This window comes from Sminthopsis crassicaudata, chromosome 1 (assembly GCF_048593235.1).
Source record: "Sminthopsis crassicaudata isolate SCR6 chromosome 1, ASM4859323v1, whole genome shotgun sequence".
NCBI classification, from domain to species: Eukaryota; Metazoa; Chordata; class Mammalia; order Dasyuromorphia; family Dasyuridae; genus Sminthopsis; species Sminthopsis crassicaudata.
The window spans coordinates 19,925,523-19,939,618 of record NC_133617.1 but is presented as its reverse complement, the minus strand read 5'-3'; the positions used below and the strand labels follow the sequence as shown (position 1 = coordinate 19,939,618).

The 14,096-nt window shown below is 42.6% G+C and overlaps 1 protein-coding gene across 1 annotated transcript in view; it reads left to right on the top strand.

Annotated features, from left to right (window-relative positions):
• Positions 1–2,633: 2,633 nt before the first annotated feature.
• WSCD2 (WSC domain containing 2) overlaps positions 2,634–14,096 on the top strand; it is a 133,676-nt gene continuing 122,213 nt past the window's right edge. The window contains exon 1 of the mRNA XM_074269830.1: positions 2,634–3,723. The gene's annotated coding sequence lies outside the window, so the exon portion shown is untranslated. The remainder of the gene's footprint in view (positions 3,724–14,096) is intronic.

Below are 14,096 nucleotides of genomic sequence, written 5' to 3'. Positions count from 1 at the left end.
AAGGCAGGTAATTCCATCCCCTTGACCTAAATCTCCCCAACCTTCAAGTGGAGCCCGTGAGAGGAAAATTGGCAGGAAAATGAGGTGGGCCAATACGTGATGTCCTTTTTAGCCTTGAATCCCTTTGATAACAGGCCCTGAAGCTTTGCTTTCCTGAAGCCTGGCTCTCACCAAAGTCCGATTCTCTGGGATCTCTCCTACTTGTCCAAGAACAACAAAGCTTCAACATAATTCAACAAGCATTTATTAAACACCTACTATTTTCAAGGCCCTGTGTAAGGTGCTGAGGATACCAGGAATTCCTTCCTTGTAGGAGCCCCCTCCATTAGTTCAGATTATCACCCATCTGTGACTTGCTCAGGAGTTGCCCATGCCTTAGAGATTGAGTAACTTGTTCAGGGTCCTACAGATAATAAGAATGGGAGGTACGATTTGAACTCAGGGATTCCTGGCTTCAAGTCCAAGAGTCCATTGGTTCTGTCAAGCAGACTGTGCATCCTAAAGCAAAGCAAAGACAATAATGAAATAGTCACTGGACTCTTGGAGCTTGTACAAGGAACGCCACGTTTCTTTGCCAAAATGATGAAATACGAGGCCAGAAGAGAGAATATTGGATGCTTCTGACCTGGGGCTCTACCTCTGAAGGGAAACTGAGGGAAGCTCCAATAGGTCATAAAAAGATGGTTCTAGACTTGAAGAGACCTTAGTCCTCATTTTGTTCAATCCCTTCCTTTTCCTAAGAAGAAAACTGAGTCTCAGGGACGTTGAAAGATTTAGGAGTCGCTAGGTGGGGCAGTGGATAGGGCACAAGCACTAGAATTAGGAAGATGTAAGTTAAAATTCATCCTCAGAGATGTCCTAGTTGTGTGACTCTAGGCAAGTCACATTCCTGCTGTCTGCCTCAGTTTCCCCAATTGTAAATGGGGATGATAACAGCACCCACCAACTAGGGTGATTGTGAGGATCAAATAAAGCAATATTTGTAAAGTGTTTTGCATGCCTGGCACATGGTAGGTGGGATAGAAGTATTAACTATAATTAACACCCAAGGTCATACACATAATAAATATGAGGGATAGGATTTGAATTCGTGTCTTCTGACTAAAGTCAAAGACTCTTTTGGCCCATTCTACTCTGCCATAGTTAGAGCTCAATGGCTCCTGGATGACTTCTGCAGATTCAATAATTTGAATTCAAGCTGAAAAAAAACCTTTTTGCCTTGAATTTCATTAACCAACAAGCTGATGGAGTAATAAACCAGAATGTCCATTTTTTTGGCATTCAATGCTTTTACTGAAGGATGAGAGGAAGAAATACTCGGCAAGAGTCCCTCCAGCCAGAAGCCGGATGCCCACCTGAATCAGCAAGAGATCTGCAGCCCACAAGGACCAGCTTTAGAAGCAGGGAAGCCCAGCTGTTAATGCACAGGACTTTCTGCAGGAGGGGGGAGTCTCTGGGAAAAAAATCAACACATTAGTTATTTAATCCACTCTTAGTTGTTTAAAAGCCCCCCATCTCTTTGTATTGTAGTTTGATGGCCTGCGGGTTATTTTTAACATTTATTAGAGGATTTTGGAGTTGGTTAATTACAGGAAGGGATTTTTTTCCTCCTGTTTTAAAAAAAAATGAATTCTGTTTTGATAAGATAAAATTAAAAGCAGCGCCAGGGAAACTACACCGAACACTTTGATTCTCTCCTTATGGCATCTGGACCGATTTAGATAATAATTAAATGCTCTATTTCCATTCTGCCTTTTCTTTGCGAGGTGTTAGCGGCGCTCGACAAACAAGCTCTGTCTGAGGCGGCCCACGCTGAGCCCAGCTCAGGAGAAAGGCAGAAATCCCCCAGGAACAGGCTCCTTCACATGGGGAACCTCAGAGCAGCCCGGCAAGGCCCGGGCACCGGCTAACACCACACAGCATGGGCTACGGCTGAGTGACAGGATGATCCAGGAGGCAAAAACATAAAGCAGGGCTTGGGGGCAGAGGACTAGGGCCAAAATTCTGCCTCTCCTCCCTTACCTGAAAGGCCAGCATGTTGAGCCTCCGTTTTCTCCTCTGAAAAAGAGAAGCCTCGACTACATATAAGGAAGGTCACAAGTATTCATTAAGGGCCCACTATGTGCCAAGCATTTTACACATAGAGAGCCTCAGAACAACATTGTGAGGTAGGTAGATGTTGCTGTCATCCCCATTGTACAGATGAGAAAATTGAGGCAAACAGAGATTAAATGACTGGTTACAATTCTACCCACTATGTACCAGGAACTGTACTAAGACATACACATAGAGAACCTTAGAATAACATTGTGAGGTAGCTAGATACTGCTGTTATCCCCATTTTACAGATGAGAAAATTGAGTCAAACAAAGATTAAGTGATTGGTTACAACTCTACCCACTATGTACCAGTCAGTGTGCTGAGACTTATATACATAGAGCTTCAGAACAACATTGTGAGGTAGGTAGATGTTGTTATCCCCATTTTATAGATGAGGAAATTGAGACAAACAGAGATTGAATGACTGGTTACAACTCTACCCACTATGTACCAGGAACTGTACTAAGACATACACATAGAGAACCTTAGAATAACATTGTGAGGTAGCTAGATACTGCTGTTATCCCCATTTTACAGATGAGAAAATTGAGTCAAACAAAGATTAAGTGATTGGTTACAACTCTACCCACTATGTACCAGTCAGTGTGCTGAGACTTATATACATAGAGCTTCAGAACAACATTGTGAGGTAGGTAGATGTTGTTATCCCCATTTTATAGATGAGGAAATTGAGACAAACAGAGGTTAAGTGACTGGTTCAACTCTATAGCAGCAGGTATACTTCAAAAATCCAACATTGGAGCGAGACAAGATAACATGTCTCGACATTATCTGTTCAGAAGCCCCTTCTTGCTCCTCCTGTGGAGTTCTTATCACCTTCTAAGCTGAATCTTCTGTGTTTTCATCATTCTAAGCCCTTTCTCTTTTGGGGTCCCCGTTGCCTATCCTGTAAAAATCTAGACATTGGATCGGACAGCTCTGAGGCCTCCTCACTTGGAGGTTCTCTGTATGGTTCCAGAGTTTTGCGGTCCCTCCCGGCTCTGTGAGGGGACGCTCTTTTCCCATCTATGGCATTATTTTCTATGATGTTATTTTCCAAGGAAAGCAGTTCTCCAGCTAGAACAGGCCATTCCCTCCCAGAAGCTCATTTACATACGGGAGGACTCCCTGGGCTCGGGCTTTGTTCTCCCCACACAAAAGGCAGTTGCTGGGAGGATACAATTAGCCCCTTTCCTGGCAGGCGAAGGATTACAGTTGATTCACCCAGAAAGCCCTTTCAAGTGCCCCATTAAAGGAAACCCTAAGACCGGAAGATAAGATGGCGCAGATGGACAGGGTCAGGTAACAGGGATCCTTGTGTTTGGCTCTGGATTGGTTTAAATTAAGCCTGAGACGATATCACCGACGGATAAGGGAACGGCGATTGGGTTACGGGTCACCGTGGCGGGATTCCATCTTGTCCAGGGCAGGATTTCTTTGGGTCGATTGTGCCGAAGCCTCCCCTGAATGGCCCCAGTTTCTGCCTCCCCCGAAGACTGGAGGCCTGCTCATTGGGACATGGCAGCTTAGCTGGAGACCTTTGGTTCCTGTGAGTGAGGAATTGGAGAGACTGGCTTTGGGAGGCAGCCAGGACGAATGGAAGGAGCTGGGGTAAAGAGACAGGTAAAGTACCTGCTGGTGCCTTTTCTGGGCCTCAGTTTCCCCATCGGTCAGGTAAGAAGATGAGATTGGATGACTTCTAAGGTCCTTGCAGGCCTCTATGTCCTCGAGACCCTTCTGAAGCTTTCAGAGGAGTTAGAGTAGAAGAAATTTTAGAGGTCATATAGTGCCATCCCTGGCTATAGGACCAAGGAAACAGGCACAGCAAGGGTAAGCATTCCATCCGAGGTCACACCGGCCAGGCCTGGAACCCCAGGGCAGCTCAGATCTTCCTTCTTTTGTATTGACTTCTAATATTACTTTGTATTTATTTTCTGAGTGTCTTTCCAGTTCTGTCTTTCCCTGTTCTAAGTCCCTTCCCAGCCCTGACATTCCCTGTTCCAAGGTCCCTCTCAGTTCTGACATCCCCTGTTCCAAGATCCCCCTTAACTCTGACATCCCCTGTTCTAAGGCCCCTCCCAGCTCTGGAATCCTGATTTCTTTGAGAATTCTCCTTGACAATTTCCTTGAAGAGGAAAATCTCTGTTATTTTGAACAGTCGGTAACCAGCTAAGCCAAGGTCATCTGTCCAATCCCTGTCCACATCGATTAGCTTTGTTTATCTCTAGAGCCACTAACTGCCACCCCCAAGCTCTACCCCAGCCCGTCTTCCAATAACTGGTTGCCATAAGAGTTGCTGGGCAAAAGAACACAGACATTTCCCTGAAATTCATCCTTGCTGCTTATCCAGGTCTTCAAGGGGTCATTGGGCATATTTGATTCACTTCTGGGTGCCTCTGCAGGGCCAGACACTGCACTGGGTGCAAGGAAGGGGTGAAAAACTAAGGGCTGACCTTGTTCCAGACTTTGAGGGGCTACCCTCCTATTGGAGGGATGTAGCATTATTCAGATAAGCACAATGGAAGTAATCTGAGGAGGGAGGGACTGTTCATGATGGGTCAAAGAGGGAAAGCTTCCTAGAGGAGAAAGCACTGAGCTAATCCCTGAAGGAAGTCAATAATTCTGAATTGAGGAATGAGGAGGGAGGGCATTCTAGGCGTCGGTGATGGCTTGGGCAAAGGCACACAGATGGGATATGGAGTCTGACATCTATGGGACAGAGACTATTGAATGTGGCTGTGAAAACAGAGTTTGTGAAGGGGAATAGTATTAAACAAAAAAAACAACAACCTGAAAGTTAGATAGGGATCGGGTTCTGGAGGTTCTGGAATACCAGGTCAAAGACTTTAATGATATGTTCTACTGCAGGGGTTCTCAAACTATGTGGCCCGCCGGGTTATGGCAAATGGGCTGAGGGGCGGAGATGGAGTGTGAGCTTTTGTTTTTACTATAGTCCGGCCCTCCCACAGTCTGAGAGACAGTGAACTGGCCCCCTAGTTAAAAAGTTGGAGGACCACTGTTCTACTGCATGCTAGGGGCTGCTGTAGTGCACAGAGCGCTGGGCTTTGAGTTAGGAAAATACATCTTAAATTCAACTCCAGACTTAGACACTTAGTAGCTATTTGATCCTGAGAAAATCACATCACACTGTTTGCCTCAGTTTCCTCATTTGTAAAATGAGCTAGAGAAGAAAATGGTGAGCTATTTCAGTATCTCTGCTAAGAAACCCCCAAATTAGGTTATGGAGAGTCAGACAGGACTTTTAAAAAATGGAACAACAAATGATATATTCTCTTATATATTATTATTCTATTATTCTATGTGTAATAAACACTAGTAGCATATAGTGGATGGAAAGCAAGCTTTGGGGTTAAGAAAACCTGGGTTCAAGTCCTACTTTTGATATGTCCTAGCTGTGTGACCCTCTGCAAGCTCCCTAATCACTCTGTGACCCAAGAAACTTCTTGAGGCTAGATATTGCACATAAAGTTCCAAGCTGCTTTGGTAGAAAATATTTATTCATCAGGAATTTATCACACTGTTGAAATCTCAGATCCAGTCCCATCACACACCAGGGAGCCGGTGAATGTTCATGAGCAGGGGAAGGAGGGAGAGAGAATGCTAGAGAATGGCAGAGAATGGAGGACACTGGCAATGGGGAGACTGGGATTTTTTTTCCCAGAGACTCCCCCTCCTGCAGAAAGGCCTGTGCTGTTGCTGGGCTTCCCTGCTTCTAAAGCTGGTCCTTGTGGGCTGCAGATCTCTTGCTGATTCAGGTGGGCATCTGGCTTCTGGCTGGAGGGACTCTTGCTGAGTATTTCTTCCTCTCATCCTTCAGCAAAAGCATTGAATGCCAAAAAAATGGACATTCTGGTTTATTACTCCATCAGCTTGTTGGTTAATGAAATTCAAGGCAAAAAGTTTTTTTTTTTTTCAGCTTGAATTCAAATCATTGAATCTGCAGAAGCCAGCCAGGAGCCATTGAACTCTAACTATGGCAGAGTAGAATGGGACAAAAGAGTCTCTGATTTTAGTCAGAGGATGTGAATTCAAATCCTGTCCCTCATATATATTATGTGTATGACTTTGGGTGTTAATGATAGCTAATACTTCCATCCCACCTACCATGTGCCAGGCATGCAAAACACTTTACAAATATTGCTTTATTTGATCCTTACAACCACCCTGGTTGTTGAGTGCTGTTATCATCCCCATTTACAATTGGGGAAACTGAGTCAGACAGCAGGAATGTGACTTGCTAGGGTCACACAGCTAGGACATCTCTAAGGCTGCAGCCGAGGGCTTGTTGGTCTTGTGAGTGAAGAGGGGAGAGAATCGGAGAGATGACAAGACTAGACAACTAGTGTATGGAATGCAGGCAGGTGGTGAGATTATTATCCACCTTAGTTCCAGCCTCTCCCTGGCCCTGGTAAGGAGGGGAAAGGGGGGACCACCCACCAGAGTCAATTGCATCTTCCTCTTGGATGCCAGCAGACGAATGATAAAAAGGCTCAAAGAAAAGCCCCTACCCGAGGTACTGTACTAATATACCGGGACACATCTCTCTGGACTTTAATTATTTAGGGCAGTGTTGCTGAGCAGGTACATCTCTCTCCTACAGCATGGAAAATTAATAGAGACCCAGGAATTGGAATCTGCCCTGTGGCCTTTTTTACTTTAAATTTCTTGCTAAGAAGTGGGATGAGACCAGTGGGATTTGGGGAGAATTATCAGGCCTGTGGATTAGTTTTGTGAGAATCAGTGGAGAGCTAGCTGTCTGCATGCTAGGTAAACAATAGGGAACCTTATGGCGAAGAGAATTTTTCCTCTCAAAAGAAAACACAGCTCCCCTAAGCTTAATGGAACACCTGAGCTGAAGGTTAGGAAGCTAATTCAGTTCCTTCTAAGTTTCCCCCTGACTCTTCCACCTTGTGAAGGTGACAGAGTCACTGGGGAAGAGTAGAGAGTGTTGGCTTGGGAATCAGAAAAAACAGATTGAAAATCTGCTTCTGCCCCTGGGTCAGTCAGTCAAGCAACATTTATTAAGGACCTAACATTCGAATTGGAGAGACACCGTACAGATATATATATATATATATATATATATATATATATATATATATATATATATATACACATACACAAAATATGTATATACACACATACACACAAAGTAAACTATAGACAAGATTTATAAAAAATAATTAAGAGAGAGAAGGCACTAAAATTATGATGGATTGGGGAAGGCTTTCTGTAGAAGATGGGATTTTAGTTGGGACTTAAAAAAAGCCAGGGAGGTCAGTAGTCAGAAAGAAGAGAGAGGGTCCGAGGAGTGGGGGACAGCCAGAGAGAATGCCCGGAGCAGAGAGATGAGAGATCTTGTTTGTAGGATATCCAGGAGGCCGGTGTCGCTGAATGGAAGAGGATTTGCTGAAGAGTGAGTTGTGAGAAAGTTGGAAAAGTATGAGGGGCTAGACTATGAAGGGTTTTGAATGTCAAATAGAGGATTTTTATTTGATCCTGGAGGTCATAGAAAGTCCCTGGAATTTATTGAGTGTGGCAGGGGAAGAATTGATATGATCATACTCACATTTTAGGAAAATCTCTTTAGTGGATGAATGGAGGATGGACTGCAGTGGGGAGAGACCTAGAGCAGATAGACTTCCCCATAAACTAGGACAATAGTGCAGTTGTGAGGTGGTGAGTCCTGCACTAGGATGAGAGCAATATCAGAGGAGAAAAGGGGGAATATTTAAGAGATGATGCAAAGGTGAAATTGACAAGCCTTGGTACCATCTTGGATTTGGGAGAGTAAGAGACAGTGAGGAGTCCAGGATAACTCCTAGGTTGGGAGCCTAAGAAAGTGGGAAAGGGTACCCTAAATGATCCTAGAGAAGTTTGGGGTGGGGAAGGTTAAGGGGAAAGATAACAAGTTTTTCTTTGGCGATACTGAATTTAAAGTGTCTCTTGGATATCCAGCTTCATGTATTCATTCATTTATTTATTTATTCACTCATTTATTTATTTATATATTTATTTATTTAATGTTTTTCTCCAATTACTTTAAAAACAACAAAAAAATTTTTTTTTTACATTTGTTTCTAAAATTTTTGAGTTCTACATTCTCTCCCTTAGCCCCATCCACAATTAAGGCTATATTGAATTTAAAGTGTCTCCTGAATATCCAGTTTTATTTATTCATTCATTCATTCAATCATTCATCCATTTATTCATTCATTTATTTGTTTGTTTGTTTATTTATTTATTTAATGTTTGCCCTCAATTACATCCAAAACAAAAAAAATTTACATTTGTTTCTGAGATTTTTGAGTTCTACATTCTCTCCCTTATCCCCATCCACAATTAAGAAACCATCTGTGAATTTATGCAAAACATTTCCATAAAAATCAAATTGTGAATAAAGAAAAACATAGATCTCTCACCCAGGACATCCAGTTTGTAAGATTGGAGGTCAGCAGGATTGGGAAAGGAGAGGTAGATTTGACAATCATCAACATAGAGACCTAGGTCATTAAATCCACGGGAGCCAATGAATTGTCAAGTAAAAGAGAATAAAAGGAGAAGAGAAGAGAGTCCAGGAAAGAATCCTAGAGGACACCTGTAGTTCAAGGGCATGATCTGGAGGAAAATCTAGAAAAGCAGACAGAGAAGGAGTGGTCCGAGAGGTGGGAGCAGAACCAAGAGGGTATTGTTGACTTTGAGCAAGACTCTTTGTGTCTCTTTCCTCATCTGTCAAAGGGAGATGGCCAAGTCCGCACTAAACAAGTCATTTGCAGCATTTAAGCAGCTATAAAAACATGAGTGGCTGCAGAATTTGTTTGTTTTGGGATTCACAATGCCTAACAGAGTACCTGGCAGAGAGTAAAAGCTTAATAAGGAGTAGATGGACTAACTCTTCCTTGGAATGCTTCAGAGTCTGAGGACATCCCAGTTCTAACTTTTAGTCTTAGATGGTTTTCTGCCTTCCCACCAGTATTCCATGCACTTGGGAGCAGGAATCCAGCTCCATAGGATAATAATGAATTGCTCCCATCGGCCGGATCACATCTCCCATCTTTGGTTGTAGAAAGCATTTTCTCCCTTCCCAAGGTCAAAGTCACTCCTTCCAACCACTCCCTGGAGTCTCTTTGCCTCTGGCCCTCCAACCACACTGACCCAGACTGTGAGAACAACTCCCAGATAAGGCTGTCATCAATCCCTTTCCATTGGCACCTTGGTTGATCTGAGGCTGTTTTCAATGGAGGCATTTAATAGAACCTGGTCCCCTGAGACTTTCCATACAAAACTTCCAGAAGGATAGAAAGTTGGAGGTGGAAAACACAAACATACACACATTAAAAAAAAAAATAAACCCACACTTTCAGTGACTGGAGGAGACAGATTGGTTGACACAAGATGTCTCCTCATCTCTGATTTCAGGGGTTTGCCAATTGCTTCTCTCCAACTCATTTTCCTTCCCCCTTAGTGGCCCTGCTCCGAGACAGCGCCCCAGAGAAGACAAACTGAAAGGTCTGTTTTCTCTGTAATGATTATATTTCCTCAGGCCGGGGGAGTAGGGTAAGAGGTACAGCACATATAAAATGGGGCTGGACAGGGCTTTTGTCTTCTGCACAGCCAGGCAGGCTTAACAAGGCTTCCCACTGTTCTTCTTGCCAATGAATGGAAAAAGGACCGATTCCCACAGGCTCAACCTGTGGACTGAAGGCAATCTGATTACTGTGTGCTAGGCCTGAGAAAAATGGCAGTGGGTGTTGGAAGGAGGGAGGCAGTGTAGAGTCACGGAAGAGGGGAGGTGGGGAAATGACCTTTTATTCGATCCAGGATGGCTGAGGCCGATCCAATCAGAGCCCAAGAGTTCCTATTCTGAGGGTTGATGTGGTTTGTGATAATGATGACATGATTGGCAATAGCAATGGTAATGGTACCCAGTAGAGCAGACTCGATAAGTGCTTTCATGTAGAGGAAGACAGATTCAAGTCTCCTTTAAACCATGTATTGGCTGTGGTATCTGGGTAAGTCAGTTTACTTCTATCTGTTTCATTTTCCTCATTAGTAAAAATGTTTCTTTTGTAGATCTTCACAGTTTTAAACCTATGGCCATTAAATATGGTCAAATGTTATAAAATCTTGCAAAACTTGCTCACTTGACATTGGAGTCATGGAGCTCAGGCAATCAACCTCTTATAGAGCTGAAAGAAATAGCAGTGTACTAGAAGAGACCTAGAATCAAATCTAGTCCCAAATATGGTGAACCCCTGTATCCCACTGAGTCTCAGTTTCCTCATCTATAAAAATGAGAATAAGAGTATCTGGACTCCTTAACTTACAGGCTTTGGATTTATTTTTTGTTTGTTTGTTTTGGGTAAGGAAAATGTTTTTATAAACTGAAACATGGAATAGTGGATAGAGTCCAGGTTTTGGAATCATAAAACCTGGATTGAAGTTCCACTTCTAGAACATACTGATTCTGTGACCTCAATTAAGTCTCCTTAACCTATGTTCCAGTCAGTTCTAGCCCTATAATAAGTGCTAACCATCATGGAGAGAGAAATCTTTCACTAGGAGTTCATATAAAATCATGAGTAGAAAACAAATATTCTTATCATATTTATATATTTATACATTATTGCTTTGTGTCTTTAACATAGATTAGTTTGATTATAGCAGGTATTTCTATCGTATTTTATTATTTTTACAAGGTGCTTTTTATCCATGAGCTCCTATGATCATCAGCATGGCCATCTGGATAGGTAGGTGCTGTAGGGGTTATTATCCATGTTTTGCAGAAAAGGAGATAGGGACTCAGAGAGATTTGGGAATTCATAGGTTCCCCCTCACTGGAATTCTTGAGAAAGAAGCTTAATGACAATTTCCGTAAGCATTTATTAAACACCTGAAAATCTATGCTGCGTTCATCAGCATGGCCATCTGGATAGGTAGGTGCTGTAGGGGTTATTATCCATGTTTTGCAGAAAAGGAGATAGGGAGAGATTTGGGAATTCATAGGTTCCCCCTCACTGGAGTTCTTGAGAAAGAAGCTTAATGACAATTTCCGTAAGCATTTATTAAACACCTGAAAATCTATGCTGCGTTCTAGAGATGCCAAGATAAATGCTTGATTCCTTCCCTTAAGAAGTTTATATTCTAATCAGGAAGGCAAAATGTGCACAAATGTATAGCGATGGGAAGAAGGGCTGGACCTGTGATTTCATCTGTGCATCGAGTTTGCATGTGAGAAAACTTTTTAATACAGATCTATACCTTCTCTGCAGTGTAGAATCTTGCAGAGTTTGCAAGAAGTAATTGATTCGGAGTCACGTAGCGAAAATGTCTCATGGGAAGGATCGGAACCCAGATTTTGGCTCTGAAGCCAACTTGCTCTCCATTATGCAATATGGTCTTTCTGTAGAAAAATATATGTTATCTAAAAATATGTATTTGTGTGTGTATGTGTGGTATATGTGAATACGATACATACACATAAAAAAATAAATACCAGCTGATTTGGGGGAGGCACTAGCAGCTTGGAATTTCTGGAACGTCTCACCTACAAGATGGCCCATTAACTGAGCTTTGAAAGAAATGGGGTATCCTAAAAGACAGAGGTGAGGAAGGGAGAGCATTCCAGACAGGGCAACAACTGGTACAGAGAGACAGAGAGAGAGTATTCCAACCTAGGCCAGTCTATAATTAGGGGTTACAATGCAAAGAGGCACTCATGGACCATAAAATGCAATAAAAATTGTTTTACTGATAATGAGAGAGTTAAAAAATTAATTTCTTAAACTAAAAAAATGCAGGCTCAAGTAAAACACTTCTCCCCTAGCCATCCATAGCATCCAGCTCCTTTCCAGGGGCAGGAAACAGGAGTACCTGTAAGATCTGTGATGCTGAGCCTGTCTTGTGTGCCATTGTGTGTCGGACACCTGCCCTCTATACCAGCCAGCAATCACATGGGTGGCTCTGGTCGCAGCAAAATAGGTTTGCTGTGTTCAGAGAGTCGTGCTGACAACTTTTAACACACTAGCCTCCCTAGGTTTTATGTATCTGATAAACTGATTAAAAGATCATTCAATCCACACAAATTGATTGTTTTTCTAGATCTTCACAGCTTTAAACCTATGGCCATCAAATATGGTCAAATGTTATAAAACCTTTCAAAATCTGGTCATTTGATCTTGGAGGCACCAAGCTCAGTCAATCAATCTCTTATAGAGATGAAACAAATTGATTGTTAATAATAATAATTGACATTTGTGCGATGCTCTTAGATCTGCAAGATGCTTTATAGACATGAACCCATTTGAAGCTGACCACTGCCTATAATACAGGCACCATGTTTATTAGTATTCCTATTTTACAGATGAGGAAACGGGCGCAGAAAGGAAGTGGCTTGCCCACTGACACAAAGCTGGTAAATGAGAGGCAGAGTTCAAATTCAGCTCCTTCTGACCCCAGCACTCTCTGTGACCAGAACACACTGCTTCTATTTGGGGCTAAAGTTAGTTGTGACTGGTTTTATTTACAGAGTAAGATTGAGAGCTACTGGCATTTCCTTTCTGGGAGCCACTAGGGAGGCCCTGTGTGTGGGCTGGAGATGAAATAAGAAACAAATGAGGTTATTGTGGGAAGCCTCAGTGCATGGCTGCGAGATTACCACCAGGATGCAAAGGCGATGACGTTGTCCTTGGACCAGATGTTGCCTAAAGAATCAGCTTCCTCGAGGGTCTTCTTTTATCCTACTGTACAGACCATTCCTCAACTTTCTCCACTTCCTATTGGGTAGAGCAATAAACTGAGGCCCAGGTGGTCCTAGGACCCAATAGCAGGGACCTTCTGAAGATGGACAATTCAAATACCATCCTTTTATAGAAAGGGAAAAGAAGCCAGGAAGGTCAAGTTCCCTGTTCTGGAGATTTAGGGAGTTTAGTTTGAATGAAAAGTTCAGAATTTTGGTCACAGTTACTAAAGTTGGGACTCTCAGCAAAAGTAGACATCCTGGCATCTCTCTTTAGTTAACCCTGACCTCTAACCTTTGACTTCTATGGCGGAGGGAAAATTCATTTTCTGGAATAATTTGAGTAAGGAAATGGGATTGTATGATGGTGCTTGACCCCACCACGGCAAGAATAAGGATTTACTAATAGGCTGATGCTAAATCTGCTGCATTTACCAAGAAGGTTAGTCTTGGGGGACAATGGACAGGGTTACTTTTGGCATCAAAGGGACCCCAAATTTTGCCAATCGCTAGGTGACCCTGGGCAAGTTAGTCCCCCTAAAATGAGGGAACTGGATTTGCTGAGTGTCTTCCAGCTCTGGCTCATGATTCTGTATCACCATGTCTGATGAATCTACAAAAAGCCTAGCTTAAACTAAAGAACAGAGAATCAGTCTATTTTTCTCAGCAATCCTGTGAGGTGTTAATTTTATCCCCAATTCCCATATGAAGAAACTAGAGCACTTGATGTATCAACAACACAAATTAAACAGCTCCTTCCTGGAAAAAGCGTGGACTTTTGAGTCGGTGACCCACTTGTCTGTTTCGGTATTATATTCAAGGACATGTCCTAAATGACCCACACCCTGGAAACCAGCCAAGACGTCAACCATGGCGCCAACTGCTGTCCATTTCACCGTTATGCCCTTCCATCTTCCGTTCATTCAGCTTAATATCAACTATTCTACATTGTCCAGACCACCTTTGAAAGAGAGAAACAAGAAATTACTCTATCTGATCAGAATGCATCATTCCGATTTCATAAACATTTCAACTAAGGCCTCTAAACATCAAACACATTTATAAAGACATTTTGAATTGTACAAGTTTTCTTAGGTTAGAATCACATAAGGATTTGCTAGTGCTTTTTAAAATGAAGAGACAGGGAACCTTTAGAGCCAAATCAGATAGGTGGATGAAGGAAAATAATCAGTGGAATTTTATTATTGTCCAACTCTTGATTGCTAGTATTCAGGCC